Source organism: Parasteatoda tepidariorum, chromosome 8 (genome assembly GCF_982258835.1).
Source record: "Parasteatoda tepidariorum strain Cologne lab strain chromosome 8, Ptep-v5.0, whole genome shotgun sequence".
NCBI classification, from domain to species: domain Eukaryota; kingdom Metazoa; phylum Arthropoda; class Arachnida; order Araneae; family Theridiidae; genus Parasteatoda; species Parasteatoda tepidariorum.
Genome location: NC_141762.1, coordinates 7367168 through 7393177, shown reverse-complemented (window position 1 = coordinate 7393177; position 26010 = coordinate 7367168). Strand labels below are relative to the sequence as shown.

Below are 26010 nucleotides of genomic sequence, written 5' to 3'. Positions count from 1 at the left end.
ATGGTGCTCTCAATGGAAGATAAAACTACACCCGGATAAGTGCCAAATGATTATTTTCAATAGTAAAAAGAAAGGTAGAACTATTCCTGATATAGTCCTATACAAGCAGATCATTAAACCCACAAAGAGTGCAAAATATCTAGGAGTCACCATCACCTCTAATTTAAGTTGGAAACAACACATAAATAAAATTATTAAAAAAGCGAATGGTGCCTATTGGGCCCTCAACTCCATATTAAACTCGAAGTCATCTTTAGACTTAAAATGCAAGCGCACTGTCTATCTAATGGCAATTAGGCCAATTCTAACTTATGCCTGCCCCGCCATTAACACTCTAAGTGATCATTTAAAAAATAAACTCTCTATGGCAGAAGGGAAGATAAGAAGACTCGTCGGCGCCCCTAAATGCATTAGCAATAATAGTCTAAAAAGGGATCTTAAAATTGATGACATCAGCGTCTATATAAAAAATTTAAACAAAAATTTCTACGATGAAGCAAAAACCTGTACCACCAGCAATTTTAACTCACTCCTAGATATTGAATTAATTGACGATAACACTAAATTTAGTCCAATCACTTTTTCCTTAGGGATATGATGTTGCCCTAGCACACGAAATACACTCTTGATTTTTGGTGCTAAGCACCCCCTCTTCCCCCCATCTCCATTCCACCTCACTACTCCTCATCATCGATTTATTACTACAGATGAATCGGTTAATGCCGATTCGCGGCAGCGCACCGAGATTTATATGATTTCTTTCTACCATTCTTTCGCCTTGCTGAGAGGAAAATAAAAGAGACGTGAAGTGTGGCTGAAGTAGTATCAGGGAGAGGACGGAGCTTGCCCGCTGGAAGGTTAATCCGAGACAGCACTGCAGAGAGAATGGATCGTGGTTTTGGGGAAAAGCTAAGCTGGAGTCTTTGGGTTGATGACCGAAAGTGATAAGCTGAATGTCACGATGTTCGAGACTGTGAGCAAAGTCTGAGTGTACCCATACTGAAAGTCCGGTGTTCCCCTTGTGCCTCACTAGGAGAAAGCCTAAAGATTTTGGAATATGTGGAATACTAGATATCAGAAACTAGGAGTTTGCTGTGTCCATGAGCTTAGCTGCAATTCCGGTGGGCGTTCCAGAAGGTGATCCGTCAATTCATTTTGTACTTGTAAAACTTTAATTTTGATACCATTTTAGAAGAATAATTTACCCTAAATTTTAAACTGTTTCTACTGTGTTTTTAGATACATATTTTAAGGAGAGCCATTGATATTTAAGCATAATTACAGGTTATAGAGATATCATAATCTAAATTTTAAGTGATTTTGGTAGAGTGAGAGTGCATTTTATTTCTTGTCTTTTTTGATTGGGATTAATGGAATGTTATGCCTTAGAATTTTAAAATTGCATTTTATCGAAAAGGTTAATCTTGTGTATAAAATTTTGGAACTTGAAAGAGTGTATAATTTAGAGATAATCGTGCACATGTTAGCATTTGGAAATGATTAGAGTTATGTTTGTTGAGAATTTAGAGTTGTAATAAAAATAGTTTTAAATGCTAAGTGTTTCCTGTAATTCCTTGGTTATTTGTCTATTGTTGAACCTGGGTAACTGTTACCAAACTTAAATTTAGCGATCATAGCCTAACCAAAGTTTGAAGGGTAACAGTACATTATGAAAAGACATTTACATACTTTTAAGGCACTTTTCCCAGTTTTTTCTTTTAAACTTTAGCAGGATTGAGATTTCTTCCAAAAGAAACATACATTTCCAGGATGCAGAGAAAAGCAGAAGAAACTAAAAATAACCTATTTAACTATTAAATGAATAATTCAAGCATAAAACATTAAATTTAATATGCAGGTTTTGTAGTAGACAAGAAAAAAAGCATTTAAGAATGAAGAATAATGAATGAATAAAGGGCTAACAACAAAACAAAAAAATAGTATAATGTAATACTTCAAATAAAGGCAAATTTTTTTACAAGATAATAAAATGTACTTCATTTTCAGATGTTTAGTTTTGTTTAGAGCAGAAATATTAAACAGTTTCCAGTGTAATTTTATCATGGAGCATAGGACAACTCTCGTTAGTTTGGGACCAAAATATATTAAATTTTTATGGTATTGTTACATTAAAAATCTAACAGATATCAAGTTTTCAGGGATGAGAGTAGTCAGAAAGTAAAAAAGAGGAAATCCAAAATATATATATATATATTGTATATATATATATATATATATATATATATATATATATATATATATATATATATATATATTGTATATATATATATATATATATATATATATATATATATATAAACTGCTGTTTGTAGAAAATGCAACACCATGAAGGAATCATCAGAATCAAATGAAATTCGCAGCAAATGTCAATTATAGGATATTATGCAAATTAATAAAGTTTCAGAGCCATCGCGCGTGCGTGGCGCGCGCAGCGCCCTCTGAATTGATGCTGAAAGCGTATAAATAAAGTGCTGTAGCGGGACGTTGAAAATAGTCTATGATTATTTGTTAGTGGCAAACGTTTAGTGAGACCTGAGTATGCCTCCACGACGGAAGAATAAGAAATTCAAGCAACTTACGGAGTTTGAACGAGGGAGGATAATCGGCCTTCGAGAAGGAGGATTTTCCTATCGCGCAATAGCAGCTTGTATGCAGCGGAACAGTTCCACAGTGATGCGAGTTTGGAAGCAGTGGACCGACGAGCACCGAACAACTCGAAAAACAGGCACTGGACGACAGAAGGTGACGTCAGAGCGCGATGATCGACACCTGCTCCGCATGGCGGTGAATGATCGCACAGCTTCCTCCAGGCAGCTGGCAGCACATTGGTCTACTGCTACAGGTGTACAATTGTCGGCTTCGTCAATTCGTCGTCGTCTGCTGCGCCGTGGATTGCGTGCAAGGGTGCCATTATACAGGATTCCCCTCACGGCGGATCATCGACGGCTGCGTCGGCAGTGGGCTCTTGAGCACAGAGACTGGCGAGCTGATTGGCACCAAGTTGTCTTTTCAGATGAATCACGCTTCAATTTGTGGACCCATGATGGCCGTGTTCGTGTTAGACGTTATGCCGGTCAACGCTGCCTTCCTGAGTGTATTATTGAACGACAAAGTGGTCGAACACCCGGAGTTATGGTCTGGGGTGCGATTTCGTATCATGGACGATCCAATTTGATACGAATTGAGGGTAATCTCAATAGCAACAGATACGTCCGTGAAGTGCTACAGCCCGAAGTCGTTCCTTTCCTTCAAGGCATCCCTGGAGCTATCTTTCAGCAGGATAATGCACGCCCACATGTTGCGCGGACTGTTAGAGACTTCTGTTCAGCACAACGCATGCAACTTCTTCCTTGGCCTGCTTATTCGCCGGATATGTCGCCTATTGAGCACGTGTGGGATATGGTTGGTCGGCGTCTCACTCGTGATCCGCGTCCTGCAGTTTCCAAAGACGAACTTTGGTTGCGCATACAAGCGATATGGAATTCTCTTCCTCAAGCAGATATTCAACATCTGTTTGACTCCATGCCACGTCGTATAGCAGCACTTATTGCAGCGCGTGGTGGCTGCACCAAATACTGATTTCGGACGCTTAATTTGTTTCTTTTGTTTTGAAAATTTCATCATTTATTTGTATCAGTACAAGTCGTTTCTGCATTAAATTTCATTTGATTCTGATGATTCTTTCATGGTGTTGCATTTTCTACAAACAGCAGTTTATATATATATATATATATATATATATATATATATATATATATATATATATATATATATAAACAAAAATTTGACAAAAAAGGTGCAATTTTTAAACTTGTAAGCCATGTGATTATAAATCCCGATATGAGGCCTTTAAATCACGTAAATATGAAACTCTACATCGAATTTAAAAAAGGCGAAAATGCAAATCATGATGCGTAATTTTTAGATCACGATGCATAATTTTTAAATCGCGCGATATTACAACCGCAAAAACGAATCACGACATACGATTTTAAGCTCGCGTGAATACGAATTGCTACATAGGGTTTTAAAAGCTCGTAAATACAAATCGCGATATTGGTTTTTTAAATCTCGTAAATAAGAATCTCAACGAACAATATTTAAATCGCCTGAATAAGAATCGCAACGTTCAACTTTTAAATCAGGTAAATACGAAAATCGATGTTTGATAATAAAATCGAGATTTTAAAAATGCGTAAATACAAAACACGATATTGGATTTTTAAATCTCGTAAATAAGAATCATAATGTACGATATTTAAATAGCGTCAATAAGAATCGCAATGCGCAACTTTTAAATTGGGTGAATACGAAAATCGATGATTGATATTAAAATCACGTGAATAAAAATCTAGATATTTGCTGAGTCTGGACTTGGGATTTCTAAAAGACTTGTTTGTATTGTTTTTGTTTAGTCATAATAACTAAAAATTTACAAGATTAATTGAATGAGCAAATAAATATTTTCACCGCAAATCCACCTCTATTTTTTCCCCTCTTTTTTTTTTGTTTGTTTTCATGCCAGAATACAAGAAGCAGCGACGTCTGAATTACGAAAATACGAGCTATCCCGCCGACGGATAAAAAATACGGAAAATGGTTAATATAAGTAAAAATGCGGAGGGGTTAGCAGCTAGGACGTAGTTTGAATTTTCTGTTTATCTTTGAAAATCGTAAATAAATATATTTATTTTACTTCAACGACTGAATTTTTTAAAAAAAGTGGGATATTTATAAAAAAAACAAAAAATGAAACTTTTAGAGAATCGGAGTTTTTGATAAAAAGGCTGAAATCACCACAGATTGGTGACCTACTAAATAAAATTTAAAAGCAACCTTCAATATCTTTCTTCATCGGAGATTCTTTCAAAATGATTACTTTAAAATGATTACTATTCAAAATTTCTACTCAAGATTAATAAAATCATCTATTTCTTTTAACGAAATAACATTTTTTTTTAAATCAAAAATCGCGCATTACTAATGGATATACCACGTGCAACAGATGCTGAGCTGATTGGGTATGTAGTTTATTTTATGTTTCCCATTTGTTCTATATTTGTTTTTCTCTTGCACTCAAATTACGCGAATCTTTATTATTTCCTTAATGTAATTACGTTATTGTGTATATATATATTTTTTTGAAATTTTTTACCGTAAGCACGTGTGCATAAACAAATTTTCGAAAATAATTTTTCTTTCTTTAGTGTTTTATTCTTGATTATCCCTTATGAAAAAATCGAGGTATAAATGAGGTATAAACAAGGTATATTTTAAAGGTATAAAGGAGGTTGTTATTTAAAGACGTCGTTGAGGTTGAAGAAGGTGCAAATGAATACCTCAAAACCAACCTCAAATATACCTTAATATATACCTCCAGAGGTATATATGTTTCAACTTGAGGTGTTTAATTTTACATCTTGGGAGAGGTAGATATTTACTACTTTAAAGTGTTTCATTTTCAACCTTAGGTTATTACTTATCAGCTTGAAGTATATTTATTTACACTTGTGGAAGTATTTATTCAACAACCTAAAGTGTGTCATTTTACACTTCAGGTTATTATAAATCAACCTCAGGTGTATGTTGTTCGACCTCAGGTAATTATTTTTCAACCTCAGGTATCTAATTTTATGCGTGTAGAGATATATATTTTTCAACGCATGGTGTGTCATTTTACACTTCAGGTTATTTCAAATCAACCTCAGGTGTATTTTGTTCGACCTTAGGTTATTACTTATCAGCTTGAAATATATTTTTTTACACTTGTGGAAGTATTTATTCAACAACCTAAGGTGTGTCATTTTACACTTCAGGTTATTATAAATCAACCTCAGGTGTATGTTGTTCGACCTCAGGTAATTATTTTTCAACCTCAGGTATCTAATTTTATGCTTGTAGAGGTACATATTTTTCAACCTGAGGCATGTCATTTTACTCTTCAGGTTATTTCAAATCTACCTCAGGTGTAATTTTTGATAGTTGGAAAGGTGATTTTTTACTAACGTAAGGTGTATTATTTTTCACCTCAAATATAAGTTTTTATGCTTGTAAAGGAAATTTTTTTAATCAAACTAAAATATGCCATTTTTCCCTTCAGGTTATATTTTTTTATGCTAATGCTGGTAATTAAATATAATTAAAATGTTTCTCCTTAGACTGCTAATTTTTAACCTAAAATATATATCTTTTCACTTGTAGAGGTATTTATCACTCTGATGGAGTTTTTAATGTTACACATTAGGTGGTAATTACTTATTAACTTTTTACGGTCTGTCTTAATTTTCACTGCTAATCCTGATGCTAAGAAACTATTTTCTAAACACATAGGCGGAATACGGATGAATCTTTCTTTCGAAAGAATTTTCGACTGATTTCCATGTATTGTGTGAAGAAAAGTAAAATGCAATGCAAAGAATATATCTTCCTTTAATTTTGAAATACAACCCATTGGAATGTATTCTTCCTCACACAATTCAAAATAGGAATTTTCACTTAACGCCTTTAATTTATAGTTTGTGAACCTTGTGCTAATTTGCAATTAAATAGTTCATAAAATTTATTAATCTTGAATTAACATGTAGAGTTGAATAATGTTAAGTATGCTGACTCATAAACCTTAAAAGAACATTTCAAATGTTTCTGTAATTTTAATAATTTCAATTAAACTATCGTGAAAAGAGGATACATTTGTTTCAGAGAAATGTGGGAACTCATTTATATAGAACAGATGTTAAAGGCGCTAATTTTTTGTAAAAGCGAAATAACAGCAAATTTAAATAATTTAGCCAGCTTACAAATAAAAACTTTTATTAACAAAAAAAATTAATTTTTCGTTCAAGAAATCAAAATTCTTGACAATTACTCTGCTTCTTCTGCAAGTTTGCTGTGCTTACGTTATTTGGAGCATTGGAACCTATAAATAAAAAATTTGAATTAGCGAGAGTCATATTTACATTGATAATGACAAATTTTAAAAGATTAGAATAATATTTTAAAGCTTATTTCGTTGCATAAATCACCTTTTATTATTATTTCTATTCAATTTTGAATAAATAAATGGTTTCTTTAGTAACAGCAGAGGAATAATAATAATGACCTGCAAAACTCTCCTCCCAGTATATTTCAATTCTTTATTTTGACTGTTTAAACATATCACTTAAAAAAGCTAATTTTTCTATAAGATGCATATAAAAACTGCTGTAGAAATAACACGCTTATTGAAATTCTTAATTTTCCAATAATTCAACCGACCATTTTTAATTATGGATTGTTATGCTGATATTTAAATTTTTTTCTCAGCAAATTTTGAATAAATTCAATTACACTGGCCTGCTTGTTTAAATTTTTAGTCCAATTTCGCAAAAGAAATTGTACTAAAACCAATTCTCAATGCTGCCGATTCCGAAAATAATTGTCTATCACGTAAGGTTTTTAAAAACAAAAGGTCATTTTCAACCTTTTATTTAATGTGATCAAGAATCAATCATCTTTTAATAAAAGAATGTAGAACATCAATATTTTGTGTTTTTCATGCCCCATCGAAATAAAAGCAACATTAAGTTTATATGTTTACTTGCCTGAGGGAATAATTTAAGATAATGCTATAAAATAATGTTTTCAAAAATCAAAGATCATGCAAACTTTATCAGTAATTTTTTAGGTGAAAAGATTTCATTGAATCAAAGGAGAATAATTTACTTGTCTTTTTTCTTTTTGGTGTATATTTAGAGTTACTCCCAGGGGAAGGCTCTACAGTTACTAGTCTCCACTTCCTCCTAGCTGCAGAGCACGTATTATTGACAGCCTTATTCAAACCTTGAAATTCTGGATGCCATTTACGGAGCAGCTCTGTAAAAGTTGCATGTTCAAGTTGAGTAAAATCAAGTTATATAAAAGTTGCATAGCAAGTTTCATTTGGAAATTTTCAGATGAGATTTTTTTTTAAGAAATTGAAGGAAATTGAAATATATATTTATATAACTTTGATAAGTTACTAATGTTGACAACAAAAATCCAGAGTCAATAATACTTTTAAACTTTTTTAACTACAATATAAGCAGATTAAGTATAGGTTCATCAAAATGATTTTAATATTTAATTGAAATAATAAAATTATTTTTTTGGAATAGCTGTCTCAGTAAATTTGTTTTATACAATATTCTTTGTGGATTAAAGATAAAAACTATTTTATTAGAACACACTATTTATACGAAAAGTTTTCATGTTCTTTTAGTCTCTTTACGAGTCTTCACGAGTCTTATTAAAAATAAATTGAAAATCATTCCAAAATATTAAACTGCATCATGTTGATCTAGAATAATATTCAAGATTTTGCCTTAGCGGACTAAAAACTAAAATAAAACTAAACACAGTGGCGCGACAGCCCATAGAGGGCCAAGGTCTACTGTGCCCATTTCAGTTTTCTTGGCCTTGGGCTCTGGGATGCAGGAGCAGATGTTCCGGTTAGGTGGTCAGCCGAACGCGGAACCCCCAGTGTTTAGTTCCCAAGCATGCTTGGTACTCATTTATCGACCCACTGAAGGGATGAAAGGCTGAGTCAACCTTGCCCGGCCCAAGGATCGAACCCAGGACCTGTGGCACGGAAGAGCGGGGCGTTGCCTTAGTGGACTAAACGGACAAAAAGTTTGAATTTTGCATGAGAATTTTTTAAGTGGATGCCAGTTTTCCCTTACCTATAGTTGCCTTTTTGCTAACTAACTTCAGATATTATTTAATAGGTGATACACATACAAATACTTTTAAGATACTCAACTAAACCAAGCTTATGTATAAAAGGGCAAGTAAACTTAAACTAGGCTGCATTAATTTCTTCGTAAAAATTTTAGTAACTTGTACTTGTCAGAATTCAATATGCTGTTGCTGGAATTATTATGGTGTTATTGAAGAAATGATTTCTGGTGAAAAGATGCGTTCTCTTAATCTTAATTTTAATGTTGAACTAAGCCATATTACACAAGTAACTAATTCTGGCAACTTTAACTTAATTCCTGTGACAAATATATCTTCTGTTTGTATTTCCATCCAGTGCGATGACACTGGAAAAATTTATTTTGCTAATGTGGTGAACAATCTAGAATTAGAATAACTTTTTTCTCTCTAGAGGCAATGTATATGCAAGTTCAGTAATCCCCGCTTATATATAATGTAATCGCTGCTAATATCAATCACTTATTATTACCGAAATTATTCGGTTCTGATTTTTTTTCATTGATATTATAGTTTTCTGTGATCCTTACATAATTTAATGTTATTAGAATTTAATTTTCAAAATTCTTTATTTATTAGCGTTATATTTTTATTTACTCTGCACATTTAAAAATAAAAAAAATTCTTTTCTTTCTCTGCGATAATGTTAGAATTTCCAATTTCTCATCATTTCTGGAGTTTAAAAACAAAATATTTTTCAGATTATGAAAATTTATGAAGTTTGCTTTATTAATTTGTGAGGGGGGTTAAAAAATTAGTTCACTAAAATTAGCTTGAATCTTATCTCATATTACATATATTTTTATTAAAAAAAAATTTCAGATTTTATTAGGAATTCTCATATATTTTTTAATGAAATTTGTTGATTTGATATGGTAAACTTGTTTCCTACCTTAGAATCACCTGTTAATAGTAAACATTAATTTAAAAAAATGAATATTTACTTCGAAAAACAGGATTGTTTTTTTTCTTCATGTTTGTAAATATATATTTTTATGAAAATGCAACTTTTGAAGAAATATTAAAATTTTTGTGTGATGTATTTACCCTGATTGCAATTTTTATTGTATATGTTTATTTTATTAGTTAAATATGTATGTTAGATTTTTGTTGAAGGCAACAAATATGCATTTCGTTCCTTACAATAGTATTGTTTATTTGTTTTATTACCTGCAATATATAGAAACTGTTAACTTTCAATTTTCAGTGATTTATTTATAAGAGAAATTATGAACCTTTTACTCAATCAGCTTGCATACTGCTACGTTAAAACATATACATTTAAGCAAAACAAAAAGAATAGTTATATTTGAATAAATTACAAACAATAAAATATACTGTGCGTAACCTGCTGTAACGATTCACCAGTAACGTTACCCTAAACAGCGACGAGAAATATTTAGATTGATCTGTCTTATTGCTAAGCCTACAACAATAGCCTCAAAGAATATCCTCCGACTTAAATAATGTAAGATCAGGACGCGTCTTTAAAACAAAAATAATGAAATTTAAGTTTGAAAGTTGAGGCATATTTGATTAAAAGTGACAAAGCTAAATTAATAAATGTCAAGCACACTTACCGAATTTTAAAGAAACTTTCGATTGTAAACACACACGCCATTTGCCGGCTAGCACGGAACTCTAGGAAGTGAGCTAGTTGATATGAAGTGTACTTTAAACAACCTTAAAACAACCTTAGGTATAAATAAAATGACTTCATACATCTCAATAAAGACCTCACTCTCTTTAGTTGAAAAAATTTTTATTTTTTATACCTCGTAAATACCTCTTTTGTTACAAGTGTAAAAAAAACAACCTGGTGAGAACCTTAAAAACTGCCTCATGATTCTGGTTGATATGAAGTGAATTTTAAACAACCTCAAAATAAGCTTAGGTATAAATAAAAGGACTTCATATACCTCAATAAATATCTCACTCTCGTTAGTTGAAATAAGGTCAATTTTTTTATACCTCAAAAATACCTCCCCAACAAGCACACAACTTTTGGGCTAGTGAAGGGACAATGCCGGCTCACCTAAAGTGCCATTACGGCGGGCTTTTCATTGCCGTATCGGTTCCGTTAATAAAGTGAAATCTGGGCCAGAATGAGGGCCAGTGCATGGCATTTCAGGCAAACTTCTGGCAATCGTTGAAGGACCGGGACTATTTTGTTGCCTCTGGATTGCTTTGCCATTTTTGCCTGTTAAATACCGGGGAAAAATTTTTTTTTCACAGAATAAAGAGAAAATTGCCGTAAAGGCTTTTATTGAACCTTTATGATGTCTTTTTTGCCTTTTTATCAAAAGCTGAATACGTTCACTGGCATACGTCGTTGCCTCGCTTGCCGTTAAGGCACCTTAACTGTAGGCTGATTAGAAAACGTCTATGCCGTTTTCGCCTATATCGCACCTTTATTTCAGGTGTTTAGGCGAACTTCTTTGCCTTATTTACCAATGCACCACCCTTAACTCACCTCAAACTCGGTTCAATAGAAAGTTTTAATGGCGTCCTTGCCGGTATCACACCTTTATTTTAGGTGTCTCGGCATTTTTTTTATTTTTTATTATTAGAACTTAGCTTTTAATTTCAAAGGCTTCTTGCTGCATTTTGTTACAATTCTTATTTAGGGAACATAAATTGTCACGAGTGTTTGTTCTACTCGGCTGATATCAGTGATAGTAATTTATTGATTCTTAGCTTTTTATATTGTAATATAACAACAACTGTCATTACATGCATACTGTTTTATGACAATATAAAAAACAAAATGGTGTAAAACAATTATTTAATTTATAACCAAATGTCCAATGAATCTTCGTACAATAAAATAGACTTTTTTTTATTTCATTTTAAACAATTATAAGCGCTATCATTTAAAGTAGAAGCATATAAAAAAAAATCTTTTTGAATTGAGTATTTAAATTTTTTAAGCATTTTGAGATAGAGGAAATTAAGTACAAATTTTTATTCTAAAATAAAACACAATGCAACTCAATAAATAAGTTATTTAAGTTTTTAAAATAATGCTTATATATTTAAAACCTACATCTAGCTTTTATTGATAGAAACTTACACACAAAAGTTTATTTATCCTATAATTTTGTGTATATTCATCAAGTCATTAATTTTATTAAATATTAGATAAACAGTATATATCATAAATAGTTTTTTCAAAAAAAAAATATTTTGTACTAGTAAATAATACACCATTTTAGTAATTTTAAATATATAAAAGCAGGAATTTTAACAACAATAAAGCTTAAAATAAACCATGAAGGAGTTTTATTTCCTTGTAACAAATCAATACATCTGTATACACTATTTACATATGGACAAATATATTTTCTTTATCCCATTCCAGAAGCTTTATTTCAATGAGCCTTTTTCCTGCAAAAAATAAAGCAATTTATTTTACTATAGATATATTAAATGTTCACAGAAAAAAAAATATCATTGATTTAAATCAACTGATTTATTAAAAGCCATGGATTAAGACAAGCTGATTATTTTTACAAAAAATTATTAATTTAATTATAAAAATATGATATTGAATTTAGTTAATAAATATGCATTCTTTAGGTTGCATTTAAAAAAAACAACTAAGATCTGATTTCAGAGATAATGATAGTATTTCACTAAGAAATAATAAAAGAGATATGTATGTAAATTATTATAGTCATACATCCCTTTAATGATTATACTTAAGAAAAGTATTGATTTAAAGAAATAGATTTGAAAAAAATCAATTACTTAAATAAACTTATCATTTAACTATTATAATTATAAATACTTTTTATACTATGTAACTAATAAAAACATTATTTATAGTATGTTTAATTCAAGTCTTCTTTTTTTTCCATTAATAAGGTTATTTACTAAGAAATGGTGAAAGGGATATGCAAGCAAATTATTATTTTTTAAAATAGATCAACTGCCAAACATATTAAAATTATTCACATTTCATTTTTTAATTATTTAAATGCAGTTCATATATATGTAGCTCATAGATATCAAGACTTATTCTACCCAAAGTAATTTAAAAAAGTTTTTTCAGCAATGCAATCTGATCTAAACTAATTTAATCTGCTTTAGATATCTAATTGAAAAATAGTATCACAAACTTTAACATTCATTAGCAAATTGAGAATGAAAAACATAATTATAATTCTATTTATTCAATTAGTTTTGTAATAATTAAATAATTTTAACCATCTTAGTTAGAAATGTTAACTATTGTAGCTATAATAATATTTTAAAGTAATGTTAAGTGTTATGAAAACAATTCATTCAATGTTTTGAATGGTAAACGTAGAAAAAAATTTTTTTTTTAAATGATTTTCTTAAACCCAACAATTTATTAACAATATTCATGTTATATTTAATTTTATTTAATGCGACATTATATTAATAACCAAATTGCTGGTACATTATACATTTATCAGTTAACTGTAAAAAAAAATTAACAAAAAAGTATAATTTGCTCTAAATATAAATTTTTTAATTCCAGAAACAAAGCTTGAATAATTTTTTTAATTCTATTAATGAGCGATTCGTAACAGTTTGAGATTGATAATTAGGAAATGTTAATAGTACTTCTGTAACCAGTATCAATTATTTAATATTATTTCATACCAATATTTATTTAAAATCTGCAATTAAATTCGTGACATCCTTAATAAATTACTTTTAAGTGGAGTTTCAATTATTTTGAAAGGAAGGCAAAGTAAATATATGTGTCTTGGCATTTATATATATATATATATATATATGTATATGTATATATATATATTACATCAGAAATACAAATCTTTTGATTATTCAAACTGATAGTTTTAGGAACTGCATTAGTATTTGTAGAATATGTGATAACAAAAACAACAAAATCGAACACAGACATTGTCAGAAATCAGAGCAAAAAGCTAAAAAAACATGAGAATAAAGTTTTTTTTTCTTTATCAGGAATTCAGAAATTTCAGGACTATGAACTCGGATATTATTTAACTTATTAAATAAACTATTATGCTAAAATAAATGGAGAGAAAATTTATACTTTATTATTAAACTATTAGTATAAAAACTTACTTTTATTATATCTTTCCTTATCAATTTTGTATCTTTTTTATCAAATAATTATAATGCACCATATAAGAAAACACTTTTTAATTATCATTCATATAAAATATATATGATATATTGCCTTAAATATATAAAAATTTATATTATGTTAATGGATTAAAAAATAATTATGTTCCATGAAATTTAATTACATACTAATATCATAAATTATACACATCTAAATAATAACATTAATTAAACAATATTGTAATATAGCATTTCTATATTACGGGCAAGCAAGGTAGAAAATCATTCTTTATGGTATCACTAAAATCAAATTTAAATGCTGAATGTTTATTTTGCTTGCTAAATAAAGCTGCATACTTAAATATTTAGTTCTTTCCTTTTTTATTAGATATTTTGTTAATATATTTAAAGAAAAGAGTGGATATTTTTAGTTGTTTATTGAAAATATTAATTAATAGTTAAAGGAATAGTTAAATGCTATGAAAGACCTTGAATTGGCTCGGTTAATTTCAATTGGCTTAAAATAATGTTCCACAAATTGTTTTAAAAAAACACAAAACCCCCAGTTTAAACAAAAAAAACTGGTTTCTTTTCAACCATATGGTAACCTAAGGTAAAATATAAATTTATTTCTTACCATCCTTTTTGTTGATTTTTAAATTTTGAGTTTTATCTTCATTGTTGATCTTCCATCCTGACTCCCTATGAAAGAAAAAAAAAACTATAATTAGAATATGATAGTTGTAAAATTAGTTAAAACAAAAACAACAAAATCGAAACATTAAAAAAAAAAACTGTTTCTAAAATCATGTATGAAGATTAATGTAAATATTTTTATTTCAGTTATGGAATATGACAATAAGTTCATTGTTTATCATTTATCTTGTTTATACTCTAAGCATGTGGTGTGTTAGAGGAACTAAATGTGAATTGATAAATTCAATAAAACTTAGCACGAGCTTGTAGGGGAATACTTTTAGCCTTTCAGCCCAAATTTAATGTGGACAAAGTTTTTAATTTTTTTCATGTATTTTTTTAAGTAAAAAATATTTGCTAAAATAATTGCTTTAATACGAATATTATATGCTGGTGAAACTTATGGAAAAATGAAATGTTATATAATATTATCATTTCAAATAAAATAACGAAAAATATTTCGTTATTCATTCATAACTTTACGTAGTTATTTTAACAGTAAAAATAATTTCTTTTAAAATTTTGTTTTCTAACTAATTAAAAAAATAGAATGATAAAAAAATGTTATAACAGGCATGAAAACAGAGAAAACAAATACTAAAATATCGTAATGATATAAAATTGTCAGCACATCTTTTCACCTAATTTATACATTTATAAAGTGCATTTTTCATTTATTACGAAACCTTATTAAGAAATTATTAAATAAGAATATTGCAAAAATATAAATATAAAAGCTTATATGAGTAATAAAAACACTTGTTATTAATAAAGACTGTGTTAGAGAAATACATAAAGTGAACTTAATTTTGATAAGCACAATAATTATTAATTAAAAAAATCAAAATTCTTTTGCAAATCAAAAATATGTGATTTAATTGAAAAAAATATTAATATTTAATGTTTCACTATGTTCTTACCTTATTTAGCTGTTGATGGCTGTTGATCGCTGGATTAGCATTTCTTGGATCTTTCGCCCTGTCTTTCCATAAAAGAAAAGGAATAAATTAGAGTATGATCGTCATAAAAACAGTTAAAAATCAACAAAATCAAAACTGTTTCTAACTAATTATATTTTATAATTTTTGTTAAAAACAATTTTTTGATTTAAATGAAATTAATTTTGATTTAAAGGAAAGAGAAGGATCATATATTAAAATTACGGCGAATATTTATATTTTTGGTAACTGACGATAAGTTGAATGTTTACCAAATTTTACCTTACCAAATTTTCTCTTAAAATTTTTTTGATTCTAATTTAGAAAAAGAACTAGTCTTTTAGCCAATTAGAATTAAAATAAATAGATAAATTAGAATTAAAATAAATAGACAAATTCTAAATAAAGCTTTTGTTAGTTAGGGCTCCCTCTCAATTTTAAAAATATAATTTCCTGAATTTTTGAGGAATAGTTTCCAACAATTTTTAGATTATATATTTCCACTACACAGTTATCATCATAAATTTTAATTAAACAATTAATAAAAATTCTTTTTTGTAGAAAATGTATACACTTTCTTAAACACAAAATTGTCAAAGGTGAAGGCTGAACAGGTATATTTTAGAATTAACAACCATTTAAAAACTCAAAATAGTAAATTAAGAAGAAGATAAATTACATGAGATAAATTATAGATTTTGCACAATAACTGGAAAAAAAGAATTAGTAATCGTCTTTATAGCATTGAGGACCAACAATATTTAATACAAAAAGCTTTATTTCATGAAAAAAATTATTATACAGAAAATATTATTATACTTATGAATAAATTTTAAAAATAATAACCATGAAATAATATTCTAATTTCTATTCAAAAAAATTGAACGTAATTTTAAATTAAATTTGCTTTATAAAAAATTCAGTTTTACAACATAATAATTTTATAACGAATTAATTCATTTTAAAACAAATTTAATCGTAAAATTAAACTTAATATAAAGATTTGAAATGTTCTTATACCTCTACAGCAATTCATTAAATGCAAAAGAAGTATAAAAACAACAAAATAAAAATTTGAAATACTGTCCTTCTATTTAATATGTCATTTTGTTATTTATTTATTTAGAACAAAGAATATATTATATTGAGTATCAAAACAAATATTTAAATTGTTTAAAAATATATTCTGAAAATACTCAAAAAAACTTTAAAAGTGGAAGTGTTTAGTGGAACAATTTTTACATGTTTACCAACGTTATTATTATTTTTTTTAATTTAAAAAAGTCAAAGCAGAAAAATATCAAAATTAAAGTATAATTTAAATATAAAGTAACTAATTAGAGATGAGAAAATTTAAACTCTTACTATTTATTTATTTATTTTATGGTGGTTCAAAAAAATATTTCTTCTTATATCTAATCAAAATTATTATTTGAAACAATAAGTGACACCCGCGGTTTAGATAATTCAAATAATGTTTTTTAACAATCCTTCAGAGAAAAAATATGGCTACCGAAATGAAGTAAATTATTAAATTAATCAATGCTTCCGAAAAATGAAAGAAGCATTTTTAATTAAAGCATAAGAAATCATAAATTTTTCTTTTATTAGATAGAGTTAATTGAACTTTTATTTATTAAAAAAATCGTCTAATTCATTTTAAAACTAAACTAGCAGCTTAAACTAAACAACAGGAAAGCATAAGATAAAATAGCCAACTGAAGTATTATAGTTATAAAACATAATTTCTAAAAACTTAGCAAATAAAATCAAAGCGAATTAAACTAATTTTAAAAAGCTATTTAATAAATAAGTTAAAAAAATTTTTAAATTACATGAACTAAAGAGAAAAAACTTGTTACTTACTTGTTACTTAGTGCCACCATTTCTATTTTTCGAAGAAAGAAGAAAACTAGGGGCTACGTTTATCTCCTTCTTTTTACACCCTTTTCGCCAAATGAATCTTTTAGCTTGTTCTATACTAGTGATGTGCGAAAAACGAACGAATCGATATTTTAATCAACTCTTTCTTGTGAATCGATTCATCAAGTTCGTTTTTGAAAAAGAATCGATTCTTTTTTTTTTTTTTTTTTGACAATATTTTGTACTCTACACTTTATAAGCTTATTCAGAGTTAGTACTTACACTTACTAAACATCCGCATATGCATTTGATACAGCATTTCGTTTATACAATTGGAACTTGCTAAAATCCCAACTCAGTCGAATAGACACAGGTACATTCTCACTCGAGTATCATGTGAATGACAATCTGATTGGTTGAAAATATTTACATGCGAACAACTTGCCAATAAGTTACTCGTATGTGTGAGAGTTTTCGCAAGCGGAAAAATCGCATCCAATGAGAATGACCCCAATGTCAATGCTTGCGCACAACCGGTTTCCGGAGGTGATTAATAAAATGAACTCACTTAAAGGATGAAGGGAATTGAAAATGCTATGAATGCAATGCATACTGCATTCTGATGCAGTGAAAGGTATGCATCACTCTCTTTTTTTTTCTTTTCATCTACGAAATTAATAAATTCTATTGATAAACAACAATTTAAAAATGGCAACAACAACTGAAAAGCTGTCTTCTCCAGTTTCGATTCTTCCTTTCAAATAAAAAAGATATTAATGCTGTAAAGCTCAGATATTACTTTTCAGTCCTTTAATATTAAAGAGCGAATTTTTTCAATAATATGGTTAATTTTCAGTTTATAAATTTCAGTAAATATGAAGTAAAGCACAGTTTTATATTATCGTTTATTCTATGCCGAGGAGCGAGAGCCATAGAAAATGAAACCGTTGCGCTGATTGGGTAATGAACTTACGTATGAATGCAAATCTCTGATTGGTTGAAAATGAGTTGAATGAGACAAAAAGAGTCGAGAATCAAATGAACGATCCTCTGATTGGTTGAAAATGAGTTGAGTCGAATAAAAGACTCACTGAACTGTTTGCCTATCTCTTAGCATTAAAAGAATCATAAAGCCAAATGAATCGATTCTTTTGAACTGTTTCCTATCCCTTAACATTGAAATCGGCTCAAAGAGTTGAATTGAACTTCTAAACGATTCATTTGAGTCGTTTCGTATCTCTTAACATTGATATCGGCTCAAAGAGTTGATTTGGATTTCCAATCAGTTCTTTTGAGTCGTTTTCCTATACTTTAACATTGCATTCGATTCACTGAACTGTTTAAATGATTCATTTGAGCGGTTTTATATCTTTTAACATTAAAAGAACTGTTTTGAGAAACGAATCGATTCTTTTCGCTATTATCTTTTTTTCTAAAATTAAAAGATGCCTTCAGAGGGATGGGGGTTATGAAAAGGGGCAAGTAACTAAAAATTTTCAAAAAAAAAAAAAACATTTTTTTTTTTTTTTTTTTTTTTTTTTTAACGAAAAGATAAAAAAAATAATTGTTTTTTTAATGATTGAAAAACTGTTTATTGCGAAAAAAGTGAGTATTTAGAGTAAATATTCTTTTACTGCTGGGGGGGGAGGGATATTTTTAATTATTTTATTTATTTTTTTCCCCCCTTTTTTTTTTTTGTTAGGAATACTTTTAGACAAACTTATTGAATATCAATTCATATCCTCTCACTTTTTCAAGTTTTAATTTTTTAAGTTTTAAAACGCAATTTAACTATTTTTTTATTTTGTTTCACGTTATACAATTTGAATTTTTTTCATTATTATAAGTGAATTTACCGTTTTATTTTTTTACGAATATCTTTATTATTCATTATTGGTCTTTATATTAACAATTTTTTTTAAAAAAATAGTTATTTTTTAATAAAATTGATGAATCAAACAAATATTAAAAAAAAAATAAAAATATTAAAATTCTAAAAAAATTATTAGCATTGCCTAGATTAGCAGTTCCTAAATGGTGTTTCGCGGAACCCTTGGGTTCCGTTTAGAATTACAGGGGTTCCACTAGTTAGTACTTTTTATAGCCACATTCAACTGGACCACCCAAGTGGAACATTCTGCTTTTGAACCCTAGAGCCCAAGATGTAGATTAATGGTTCCCAATTGGTGTTCCGGGTAGCCCTATGGTTCCGTGGAAAAGTTACAGCGGTTACACGAGATAGTACTTTTATAGCCACCCAAGTAGAACATTCAACTTCTGCCCCCTACCCAAGTAGCACAGAAACATCGATCTATACTGTGGCCGTTCCTATCAATATTTTGAAAGCGGAGGAATATAGATACTGTGAGCAAGTTATTGAATGAATTCCGTCAATGAAACTTTAAAAGTATTTTTCTTAAAACAGTCTATATTAAATATATTTTAGTTCCTAAGTTCAAAATATTTGTTAGAAAGATAAAAATGAGTAAAATTTCTTTATACTTGCTCACATTAGTGAAAGTAAAAAATAGAATTCCGTGAAAACGATATTGAACGGGATTGGAAGGTGAAGCGAACTTAATATTGTTATCAACAAAGTTGATCGATATGAACGCTTGTCACGTGATCTTCAGCTCTGACGTCACGCTTTACGATTTGTATGTGTTCAGCATGTTATATGTCCTACTAAAAACATAATATTGTCGTCAAAAGTCACCTTACTGATTTAATTTAGGTAAGCAAAGTTTATTTATCTTCTATTTACTTGTATAAACTCTATTAATATTGTGTCAGGTCTTCATTTCTAATTGCAATGTATAACTTTTATACTTAGGTTAAGCCTACATTACCAAAAGAACATTCCATTATAAAACATCATATGTAGCTGGTTTTGAATTATAATTAAGTTAGTAGTTTTTAACTTTTCGTTAATTTTAAATATTATTATCGGAATAATTTCTAATTAATGACGTAAATTCATTGTCAAAGTTGTTTGTTCAGAATCGTTTACTTGTTGGCTGGGATGTTAAATGTTATGTTTTACAATCTATCTAATTTTTATTAAATAAATTCACTAGCTTCGTAAATAATTTTTTATAAGATGAAATGTTTCTAATGTAATTTATTGTGTGAACAAGGTTCATAGCATTGTAGTTATGAGTGTATAAATACTTTTCATAAAAATTAAGTCTGTCAACGTTAATTCTGTGTGCTTATTAACAGTTAATTCGCTTTAAAACATGCAAAATTGTGCTCAAAGTATACATAATTTATCAAAATATTCATGTAAGTGAATTGTAGTAAAAGGTTATATAGATTTTAAAATTATGTCTAAAAGTAAGATGAGCAATATGAAAATATTAAACAATTTTAGAAAAAGAAATAAGTTAAACTTTTCAATTTCTGAAAACAATGATATTCTATTTACCTAAATTTAATCCAGTCTTGTAATATAATTCTCTAAATAAAAGTTCTTAATATATAAGATTTAGTTTATTTTACAAGAATGATTGTAATTCATTACTACTACAATTTTTTTTTTTAAATGTGTTTTATATCAAGTAAGGTATGTGTTATGTATAAAGTATGATATGTGTTTCTTGTGTTACAAGAGTATACTAAAGAAAAATTAAACTAGACACTAAAGGCTCAAAATCAAAGAAATTTTTATGTTTATTTAAACTTCTTTAAAGAATTTTTTGTTTGCTGAAAATAATAATAAAAATTTATAGATAAAAATGGGAAATTTAAATGTCAAAAATTATATCAAAATGTGTTAATATACAAAATATTAAAGCTGTTCACTTTTTTTTATCTTTAAAATAACTTTAAAAACTGAAGTATAATTTGGATAAGAGTGCACCAACTAAAACTTATAAGTTTCTAAGATTATGATTAGAAAATGTTGGTCAAAGCTTTTCTAATTAAATATTTTATTGTTTTTCAGGTTTTGAAAAAACCCGGGGGAAATTGGGTTTTTTCATTTAGTGCTCATAATCTTTTAAGTTTTACTGTATAAATATTTTTATTTATTAATTTTGCAGGATCTCAGAGAATGAAGGATCTCAATTTTTCACAAAAGAGGTACCTCTCAGAAAAACCAAGACAGACCAGGTATTTATATATATATAACAGGTCTATGTGTGATTCTTATTAAATAAGATTATAACTTAGCTGTGATTCATTCTAAAATATTAATGTGTAGAAATTAATTTTGTAATGTCTTATCTTATACTGATATCTATTTACAATATATATCAAGTAGAAATGTTATATTTTGATGTGATAATTTGTTACAGTTTTATCTTATTCTTAATGCCTTCATGTAAATGATTAGAATTTATTTAGAAAAAGAGTGCACTTGTTTATTTATACCACTATCAGTAATTTAATGAATAAATGTCAGACAGTACTTTCATTGTGTTGCAATTTCACCAACATAGGTGTATAATTCGCTCTACTCAGCCTTTTAGCTATTAAGTAAATAAATAAATTATGAATCAGACTATTTTGTATTCTTGTCACCGAACAGAGCAATTGCAAGATGAGAAAACTAGTATAAATTTAGGAGCCTCGAGTAACAATTTGTATTTTGAATATTTTTTCCTCATTTATTTTTCATGAAAAATTTGCATGTTATTATATTTAAAAAAGTGTATTTAGTTTATGTATTAGTAAATGTATATAGTTTTAATTTTTTGTAAATTAACTTGGTGTTTTTATAAAATACCTAATCTTATTATTAGCATTAAGAACACATTTATAAAACTGCACATACTTAATCTCTTGTATTTGTTATTTTAGTGACTAAGATGTGTAACTGTGTGTTAGAAAATCAAGAGGAGATTAAATAGTTAAGGAAGGAAATTAAAGAAACGAAGGCTCTGAAAAAGAGAAAGATAATTCAACATCTGTTCTTTTAGAATTACCAAGAGGTATTGAGTTCCCGTTTTCTTCGGATGGTGATCTTAATCAATTAGAGGAAAAGTTGAAAGAAGATAAGAATTTACAGGTTGCTTGTAAGTGAATTTATTGTAATTATTTTTATGATTGAGTTATTCAATGGTATTATAATCATTCCCTAATTTTTTTCTCCATAGAAAGCATTTTATTAAAAATGGAGCTATTATTATTATGATCAAAAAAATTACAATTGCTCATTGGATCCTTTGGTATAAGAACCTTTGCTCTAAGGTATAGACCAGTGAATCTTAACCTTTTCAAGCCTTGCTGTCCCTTAAAAAGTAAAAAAGAATTTCACCATCTTATTTGTTCTGTACTTGAGGGTGTATGGAGATTCCTTCCAGTTTTTAAATGCTTTAAGAAAAAAAATTTTAAGTTTTTTATCTGAATAACAATTCCAATTGCAAATAATAAATCAAAATATTTAGAATTCCTCTCTTTTTGTATTAAATTTTACAAACATTAATTTGCAGTTAATCCTTAACATTTCTAAGTTTATTCAGGATTTTTCGTGTATATTCACAATTTTTTTAATATGTATTAATATATATCATCAGTCGATTTTTATCTTTGTAAGCTATAGTTAAAGGCAGCATTATAGTTAAATTTAATTTAAAAATAATTCTAAGAAGAGATTCTCTCTATTTGAAAAATACAAAATAAAAATGTGTTCCCATGTAAAGGAAACCAGATATTGCAAAAAAGTTTCAGAAACCCAAACCAAAAAAGTGAGCGGGACAGAGAGGCTTGAAAACTTAATTTTCAAAGTCTAGCACAGTTGTACGTCAATAGTTTTTGGATCACAAAAAAAAGTAACTTCGTTGAAGGGAGAAAAAAAAAACGATTACATTAAAGAATTGAATGTATTTGGGAGTGCAATGTATTTATAATAAGTTTAAGCTTTTGTTTAGTTATACTTCTAAGTATATGCAATCATAAGTAATCAATATCAGATCTAAATTTTAAAAATAAATCTTATTTTCAACTTCAATACTTTTTGTGTATTCACATTAGTATAAGAGAATGTTCTTTAATACATAGAAGTAAAATTGAATATTAAGATATACAATTAAAACTGAACTGATAAGCTTTTTCTTATAGTATTTTTTGTTGTTAAAGAATTAATTATTTAATCAAATATACAGCATTGCCGCTTGAATATTGACAGTTTTACAAAACAGTGTCTAATGCAGCATGCCCTTTTTTGATCCATGTGTCGATTCTCTAAGCCAGTGATTCTCAACCGCAGTGCAGCGGCTTTGTGTTGCTAAATTCTTGAAATGTTCATAAAAAGTATATATATACTTTTTATAATTTTTCTACGCTTTAACCATGTGAACATCTTTGTCGGCGATTGCCTTGTCTCTGACAATCTTAAAATGAGATGAAATAGTTAAATTGTCTTTGACATGCAGTTTTAAAAAAATGTTGAAATAAGTAGGGAATTTAATGACTATTAAAATAATTTATTAACAAAAGAAAGCAAGCTAAATATTAACTTACCAAAGGAAATATAAGTTAATCATTAAAGTAAGCTATGCAATATAAACAAATTAACAAAGGATAACTTAAAAAAACCAAATATATAAACAAATTAGGAAAGGATAGCTAACAAAAAAATAAGCTAAAAATTAATTAGCAAAAAAGAACTAGTTAACAAGAAATCACAAAAAATAACAGTTAATAACTATAGAAAACAAGCTAACAATTAATAACTAGCAAAAAGAAGGAAAAAATAAATAACTGTTACTTACTAATAAAAAATCATTCGAAAGAAATAATTAATCCCTTAATAAACGTGCTTTTGTAGTACATATTATTATCACAAACTATTTAACACAGTGTATTATAGGTAAGTAAACAATTTTTAATCTAATTTTTTTTCATTGTGTGCCGTCCAATTCCGAAATCGTTAAAAGTGTGCCGCAACAACAAAAAAAAAAAAGGTTGAGATACATTGCTCTAAGCTCTTCATTCAGTTTAGTTCTCTAAGTTTCGTTACATACTCATTAATAAACTGTGTTTTGTTAGTTAGTCTTTCAGTTTTTATTTTTTAAATGTTATTAATATTACTCAATGTTTTACTTCCAGCTACAGTTCTCAAACGTTTTGAGGCCAAGAGATTGCGGAAAAATTTGGGAAGGTCTGCTACAGCTACTGATTGGGAAGGACGAAAACCTAAGATAATTGATGTGATCAATTCTTTGGACTTGGAGACCCAAGAATGGGCCAATTTGTTTTACTAAATTTTTAATGTTTATTCAAATAAAATATTCATGGCTACTTTTTGTTTTATTCCTCTGCATTCACACCTTCTATATTAAAAAACACGTTCATATCAGAAGGGTAAATTTTATTGAACTCATAAAATTATAATACTTTTTGAGTTATTAGTGCTGTTGTGCAATATATTAAATTACTAATTTTCAGTGACTGAATCCTGTCTGAAGATCAAATGTGCATTGCTAATGCTAAAAAATAAGAAAACTAATTTACATGCTTGGAAAATGTGGTTATTTTAAAACAAGCAAATAGTCTTTGATTTATAAATCATAGTTGAGCTTAAAATAATTATCATGCCTTACATTAATATTCACTTCTTATATTCCATCTACAGTGCTCACACTTATTCCTATTCACCTATTTTACACTTGATTTTTAAATTAATTACTGAGCAAATCCTAATTATATATATAATATTTGAAAACTGATTAAAAATATTTTTGAGTGCTTATTTTTTGTTGAAAAATTGGAGTACAATTAGCGAAATAAAATCTGAAGTGCAAACCCTTATAAAATAATTAACACAAATTTACCTATATCCTACAATACCCAGTGAAAATTTTTTCTTGAATAACGTATCAAAATTATCGATCGGTGTTCTGCCGCATCTTTAAATGCTTATTAATATTTGTTGTACGAATAACATGATGAAAATATTCATCGACGTTCTACTGTATCCGTAAACGCCGTGGAATATGGTTTTTTCAAACTCGACATTCTACGGCGTTATTGAGATATCGATCTATATCAAATTTCACAATGTCGTACAATATAAAAAAAATCTGACGTTTTTACATAGATCGATGTTTCGGAACAACGTCGATCGAAGTCGTAAGCGAATTTTTTTCGAGATCATTCGATATTGAGTGCTACTTGGGTAGAGTATAGGATCTAAAAGAGTGGTTCCCAAATGGTGTTCCATGGAACCCTAGAGTTCCGCCAAGAATTGCAAGGGTTTCGCTAATTGGTACTTTTTTAACCACATTCGGCTGACCTCTTAACTGGAATATTTTGCTTCTGCACCCTAGAGCCCAAGATCTAAATTGATGGTCCCCATTTGGTGTTCCGGAAAGCTCAATGGTTCCGTGGAAAAGTTACAGCGGTTACACGAGATAGTACTTTTATAGCCACCCAAGTAGAACATTCAACTTCTGCCCCCTAGAGTGTAAGATGTAAAAGAGTGGTTCCCAGATGGTGTTCCATGGAACCCTAGAGTTCCGTCAAGAATTGCAAGGGCTCCGCTAGTTGGCACTTTTTTTAGCCACATTCGGCTGATCACTTAACTGGAATATTCTGCTTCTGCACCCTAGAGCCTAAGATCTAAATTAATAGTCCCCAATTGGTGTTCCGTAAAGCCCTATGGTTCCGTGGAAAGGTTACAGCGGCTACACGAGATAGTACTTTTATCAGGTGTTCCGCCGAAAGAACGTTAATT

The 26010-nt window shown here is 28.6% G+C and overlaps 2 long non-coding RNA genes across 2 annotated transcripts; one reads left to right on the top strand and one right to left on the bottom strand.

Annotated features, from left to right (window-relative positions):
* Positions 1-12016: 12016 nt before the first annotated feature.
* On the bottom strand, positions 12017-17452 carry LOC147805256 (uncharacterized). Its single transcript, XR_015428614.1, has 4 exons — positions 17334-17452; positions 15450-15511; positions 14471-14535; positions 12017-12138 (listed from the first exon to the last, which is right to left on the bottom strand). It is a non-coding gene; the product is annotated as an uncharacterized LOC147805256 (long non-coding RNA).
* Positions 17453-19667: 2215 nt separating this feature from the next.
* On the top strand, positions 19668-24575 carry LOC122272671 (uncharacterized). The gene is made up of 4 exons (XR_015428613.1): positions 19668-20064; positions 21374-21443; positions 22134-22348; positions 24384-24575. It is a non-coding gene; the product is annotated as an uncharacterized LOC122272671 (long non-coding RNA).
* The last annotated feature ends 1435 nt before the right edge of the window (positions 24576-26010 follow it).